General features: G+C 40.7%; 1 long non-coding RNA gene across 1 annotated transcript in view; it reads left to right on the forward strand.

Moving 5' to 3' along the window:
- The window catches only part of LOC124887385, an 18,835-nt gene that overhangs the window by 6,061 nt on the left and 6,438 nt on the right, over nucleotides 1-6,336 (forward strand). Inside the window, exon 3 of the long non-coding RNA XR_007045015.1 lies at nucleotides 6,141-6,144. This is a non-coding gene — a long non-coding RNA (uncharacterized LOC124887385). The remainder of the gene's footprint in view (nucleotides 1-6,140; nucleotides 6,145-6,336) is intronic.

The raw sequence follows: 6,336 nt of genomic DNA on the forward strand, positions 1-6,336 counted from the left end.
CTTGGGAATCGGCTTGTGACAAGGTTTTTCAAGTCAATGACATCTCGAAAGAAAAAAAAAGTTGTTATGCAATAGCTCACTTGGAGAGTTATGCTAACACTTGGGTGGGAATACGTCAAGCGGTTTGGTAATGAGTTGATAGATGGGCAGCCACCACCTTGGTATAGGTTGAGGTATCTCATGAGACAACGGTACCTTCCTGAGAGTTATAGACATGAGTTGTTTGCTAGGTTGTACAACTTGCGACAAGGGAACAAAAGTGTGATGGCATATTATGATGAGTTTCAACAACTCAAGTTGAAGCTTGATCATCGGGGGGAACAAATTGGTCATGACATCATTCGGTTCAAGTGTGGGTTGAACAAAAAGATCTCCACTCATTTGACACTTTACAAGTTTGATACCATTGATGGTATTTTCCAAGCGGCTTTTGAGATTGAAAGGGAACTTAAAGAGAGGTCTTCGTTCAAGGCAAGGGGACAATCAACCTCGGGTTGGCCTAGAAAGAAGGAGATGATGGCTCAATCCTCCTCGAGTTGGCCCAAAAACAAGGACCAACCCGTTACTACAAGGCTGCCTGAGCCCAAAACAGTCCACAAATTCCCTCCAAAGCAAGAAGCTCACAAGTATCCTAATCCTAAAGGGTTCCAACGTTTCAAGTGCCAAGGTTAGGGACATAAAGCCAATGAATGTCCAAACCGACGCAATGTGATCCTAAGGGAAGAAAGGTTGTATTACCTTGGTGAGGAGGTGGGTGTTGAAAGAGAGGAGAATGAGGCCGAGCCTCAAGATGGAGAGGAAACCGAGGGTGAGAAACATGATGATGATGATGGGGAAGATGTTTATTCGCAAGAAGGAGAGTGTGGTTCCGAACTTTGTAGTGAGGCGTGTCATGATTAGTAAGGCAATAGATGATCCTAGCCAAAGGGAAAATCTATTCCATACTAAGTGCCTTGTAAAGGGTAGTGTGTGTACATTGGTGATAGATAGTGGTAGTTGTGCAAATGTTGTTAGTGTTGCCATGGTGAACTTTTTGAAATTGCCGACTACACCTCATACTAGCCCTTACAAGTTGCAATGGTTGAATGAATGTGGTGAATTGAAGGTCACAAGGCAATGTGTGATACGATTTAAGGTGGGAAACTACCATGACAAAGTGCTTTGTGACGTGATACCAATGCAATCTTGTCACTTGTTGTTAGGCCGTAGACCTTGGCAATATGATAGGTCTACCAAACATGATGGAAGGTCCAACCGACATACACTTGAGAAGGATGGCTGACAGGTCACACTTCATCCTCTCTTACCTTCGCAAGTAAATGACTTGCATCAAAAGATGAGGGAATTGAAAGAAAAAGGCAAGAAAGCCGAGAGTGAGAAAAAGGAAAGGGACCCGAAGGTGGGGCAGTAAAGGAACCCAAGGCTACCTCAACATCAAAAGAGAGAGAAAACATGGTGATATTGGTTAGAAAGAAGGAACTCTTCTTGGATCATGATAACGACACACCTATGCTTCTATTGGCTCATTGTTTTAACACTAACCCCACTAATTCTTCTATTTCTCCTTTGATTTCTCGTGTGTTGCAGGATTATGAAGATGTTTTTCCAAAGAATTTCTGCAAGGGTTGCCCCCACTTCGGGGAATTAAGCATCAAATTGACTCTGTGTCGGGTTCACAATTGCCAAACAAACCAACTTATAGAAGCAACCCTACGGACACCAAAGAACTACAACGACAAGTTGAGGAACTTCTCAACAAAGGGTACATCAAAAAGAGCATAAGTCCATGCGCAGTTCCGGTGCTACTAGTGCCTAAGAAGGACAAAACTTGGCGTATGTGTGGACTGCAGAGCCATTAACAAGATTACGGTAAAATATCATCACCCTATCCCTAGGTTAGATGATAAGCTTGATGGATTAAATGGGTCGTGGCTATTTTCCAAGATTGACTTAAGGAGCGGCTATCACCAAATAAGACTGCAACCCGGTGATGAGTGGAAAACCGTCTTCAAGACCAAATTTGGTCTCTATGAATGGATGGTTATGCCATTCAGCCTAACAAATGCTCCAAGTACTTTCATGGGGCTAATGAATAATGTGATGAAGCCATTTATTCGAAAGTTTGTTGTTGTCTACTTTGATGATGTTTTGGTTTATAGCAATCCTTAGATGAGCATGTAAAGCATTTACAATGTGTTTGATGTCCTCCGCAAGGAGAAGTTATATGCTAATCTAGAGAAGTGTTCCTTTGGTGTTAATGAAGTCGTTTTCTTGGGTTTTGTTGTTAGTTCAAGAGGGGTCGAAGTGGATGAATCCAAGATAGACGCTATCAAAAATTGGCCAATCCCACAAACCGTTGGTGAAGTAAGAAACTTCCACGGGTTGGCTAGTTTTTATAGAAGGTTTGTCAAAGGATTTAGCACCATAGCCGACCCCTTGACCGAGGTCATTCGGAAAAACCAACCTTTCAAGTAGGGTGAAAAGCAAGCTAAGGCTTTTGAAGCTTTGAAAGCTATGCTCATTTCTGCGCCTTTGTTACAATTGCCAAACTTTGATAAGACGTTCGAAGTTGAATGCGATGCTAGTAAAGTAGGCATAAGGGTTGTTTTGATGCAAGATTTAAAACCCATTGCTTATTTTAGTGAAAATCTCAAAAATGCTACTCTAAACTACTCCACGTATGATTTAGAGTTGTATGCCTTGATTAGAGCATTGGGTAATAGGCAACACTACTTGTGGCCCAAGGAATTTGTGATCCGAACAGACCATGAATCCTCGAAACACCTTCGGGCACAAGACAAGCTTAACAAACGACATGCCAAATAGATTGAGTTTCTAGAAACCTTCCCTTATGTTATTCAATACAAGAAGGGTAAGGACAATGTGGCTGTCGATGCCTTGTCTAGAAAACATGTAGACAATGTGGTTGTCGACGCCTTGTCTAGAAAACATGTACTTGTGACACTTTGTCTTCAAAGTTAATGGGTTTTGAGAGCCTAAAGGCATTGTATCCCGAGGACACTCACATTGCTCCTATCTTTAGGGAATGCAAAGAAGTGGGTAGGGACAAGTGGCTTTTGAATAGGGGTTCAAATCCCTATGCCAAGTTTGATGGTTACTTGTTTAAAGGTAGACGATTGTGCGTACCCTCTAGCTCTTAGAGAGAGTTATTTGTAAAGGAAGCACACGATGGTGGTCTAATGGGTCACTTTGGGATTGGCAAGACCCTTGGGATATTGGAGGAGCAATTCTATTGGCCTAGAATGCACAAGGATGTGGCTAGGATTTGCGGTCAATGTGTAGATTGCAAGGGAGCCAAGTCTCGGCTCCTACGTCACGGGTTGTATACCCCGCTGCCCACTCCTTTACGTCCTTGGCTTGATATATCTATGGATTTTGTGTTAGGATTGCCGAGGACCAGACGAGCTAGGGATAGCATTTTTGTTGTGGTTGATCGGTTTTCTAAAATGGCACATTTCATTCCTTGTTCAAAAAGTGAAGATGCATCAAGTATGGCTTCTTTGTTTGTTGAAAATGTTGTCAAATTGCATGGTGTTCCGAGGACCATTGTAAGTGATAAGGACTCTAAGTTCCTTAGTCAATTTTGGAAGTCAATGTAGGGTAGGCTTGGCACAAGATTGCTATTCTCAACATCTTGCCACCCACAAACCGTTGGCCAAACCGAGGTTGTAAATAGGACTTTGGGTTCTATGTTACGATCAATGGTTAAAGGCAATGGCATCAACCCCCTCACCCCTTTGGATTTAACTCCTTTGCCAAGTGATCTTATGATCAGCTTAGATGGAAGCAAGAAGGCCGAAGCCATGAAGAAATTGCATGAGAAAGTGAGGCAACGGCTTGAGAAGAAAAACCAAGAGATTGCTAAAAGAGCAAACAAGGGGAGAAGAAAGCTTGTTCTTGAACCGGGAGATTGGGTTTGGGAGCACCTTAGAAAAGACCGGTTTCCTTCACAAAGGAAAACCAAGTTGATGTCGAGGGGTGATGGTCCCTTTCAAGTACTTGAAAGAATCAATGATAATGCCTACAAAATTGAACTCCCTCCGAAATACCAAGTGCACAACACCTTCAACATAAGTGACCTCTCTCCTATTGCCACGATTGAGGATGAACATCCAACGAATTTGAGGACAAATTCCCTTCAAGATGGAGAGGATGATACAAGTGCAACTAGCTCAAGACCATTCACACGTAGCCAAGCTTGGAAGTTCCAAAAACTCCAAGCCATGTTCATGCAAATGGCCGTGTGCGAGTGTGTAATTAATCTATCTAAGGGATTCCATGTTTTGAAGTGTGAAGAGGGACTTTGAAGTGTAAGTTTATTACACTCCAAAGCCGCCCATGACCAAGGCTAGAAAGGTCATTTCCCTTTCATTTTATGGGGCCTTTGATTCTCTATTGTTGTTGTTCTTGTTGTTCTCTTGATTTCTTCTTGTATATTTGATCTTGTATCACAAAAGGTGCCAAATGGATGATGATTACCTTCAAAGAGGGTTGAGTGACCATGGAGAGGTCAAAGGGGTGAGAGACTGGGCTAAAAAGCCCCTTGGTGGGGGGCCTGTGCCCCATCTACGCCTGAGGTGCGCCCAACCTACTCCTAATCTACTTAAGCAGGTCAAAACAGAAGCATCTGCTCCTGAGATGCGCCCCATCTGCTCCAGGCGGGCTGATTTGCGTTTCTTGTTACAATGGGTCATTTTTGGGCCCATAAGTTGTAATAATTAATCCTGGACAATAAATAGGAGTTTTCTTTCATTTTGAGGGTAACTTTGATGCGAATGAATACTCTTGTGAGTGTGTATTTTGAGGGTAACTTTGATGCTAATGAACTTACTCTCTTGTGAGTGTATGTGAGAGCTTGGATTAACTTGCGTTGGATTATCGTTTAGAAACTTTGGTTGCTTGGGAATTCGATTCCTTTGTGGTCAACGTATGATTTAGGTGCTTTGTTTGATTTATTGAATAGAGGATTAAGGGTTTAACATACCCTTTTTTTGTAATCAATTCCTTTCATTATGTCTATCTTATTGCTTCCCTATCTATCTTTATGTTTCATTCTTCGTTTCTTAGTTTAGTTTTCAATTCCGAAGTTTGTTCCGGCATCAGTTCCTTCAAGCAAGTAAGCAGCAAGTAAGCAGATGTCCCCACAAGTAGCCTCGGTTGCTCAGCCTGATGCTTTTGTTGCTGGTAATTCTTTTGTTTGTGTTTCACAGTCTAGAACTCTTAGATCATGAGTCATGGACTCGGGTGCTTCTAATCATATTACTAATAACACATCACTAATGTCTGATATTGCTTATTCACAATCTCTTTCTGCTATTACTTTAGCCAATGGGATCCAAACAAAATCAAAAGAAGTTGGACAAGCCAAATCCCTATCTTCTGTCAATCTAGACTCTGTTCTTTTATGTCCCTGGGTGTCCTTTTAATCTTTGCAGCGGTTAATCATTTGACGTGTGCCCCTCATATTGCATCAAATCCAGTGTTTCATAAGAACTAAGCACATTGAAATTGATTGTCACTTTTTCAGAGAAAAGATACTCTTAGAAGATATTGTTACAAAATTTGTGAAGTCAAGTGATCAACTTGCAAATATATTCACCGATTCTCTCAAAAGTCCTTGTATTAATTACATTTGTAACAAACTAGGTACATATGACTTGTATGCACCAGCTTGAGGTGAAGTGTTAGAATAGAAATAGGAATAGTATATAGAATCCTAGTAGGAATAGGAATAGTATACAGAAACCTACACGGAAAAGAACTGTAATTTAGTGTCTATAAATAGGGACTCATAAATTATGTAGATATACAATTCAATAATATTTTTCTCCAATATTTTTTTAAAATTATTTTTCTCCAATATTTCTCACAAGGAGATCCATAAACTGACACTACTAGGACCCAAAATATCATAGTGGACCAAAGAAAAAACACTTATTTTGTTTCAAAATAAGTGGTGTTATAGATAATCAAGAAGACATTAATGATGTTCTTCCAATTATACCCAACTTTTAAAAAGAAAAGAGTTTCAAATAACCAAGAAACTACTAAAGAGTTACATCTTTTTCAAGGTATTTTATCTATCGAAAACAGTCTTTCTACTTCACCTGAGATAGTAGCATGGTTTGCATACTCTCTACCCTCCCAAACCCCCCACTATGTGGGAATACACCGGGTATGTTGTTGTTTATCTATGGTGGGTTAGTAAAATTACGTTTTACTTTCTAGGAATGAATAGTTTCTTAAGGGGTGTGCCTAAGCTAAAAATACCACTTATTTTGGAACAGGAGTATAACACAACAACAACAACAACAA

Source organism: Capsicum annuum, chromosome 9, assembly GCF_002878395.1.
Source record: "Capsicum annuum cultivar UCD-10X-F1 chromosome 9, UCD10Xv1.1, whole genome shotgun sequence".
Lineage (NCBI taxonomy): Eukaryota > Viridiplantae > Streptophyta > Magnoliopsida > Solanales > Solanaceae > Capsicum > Capsicum annuum.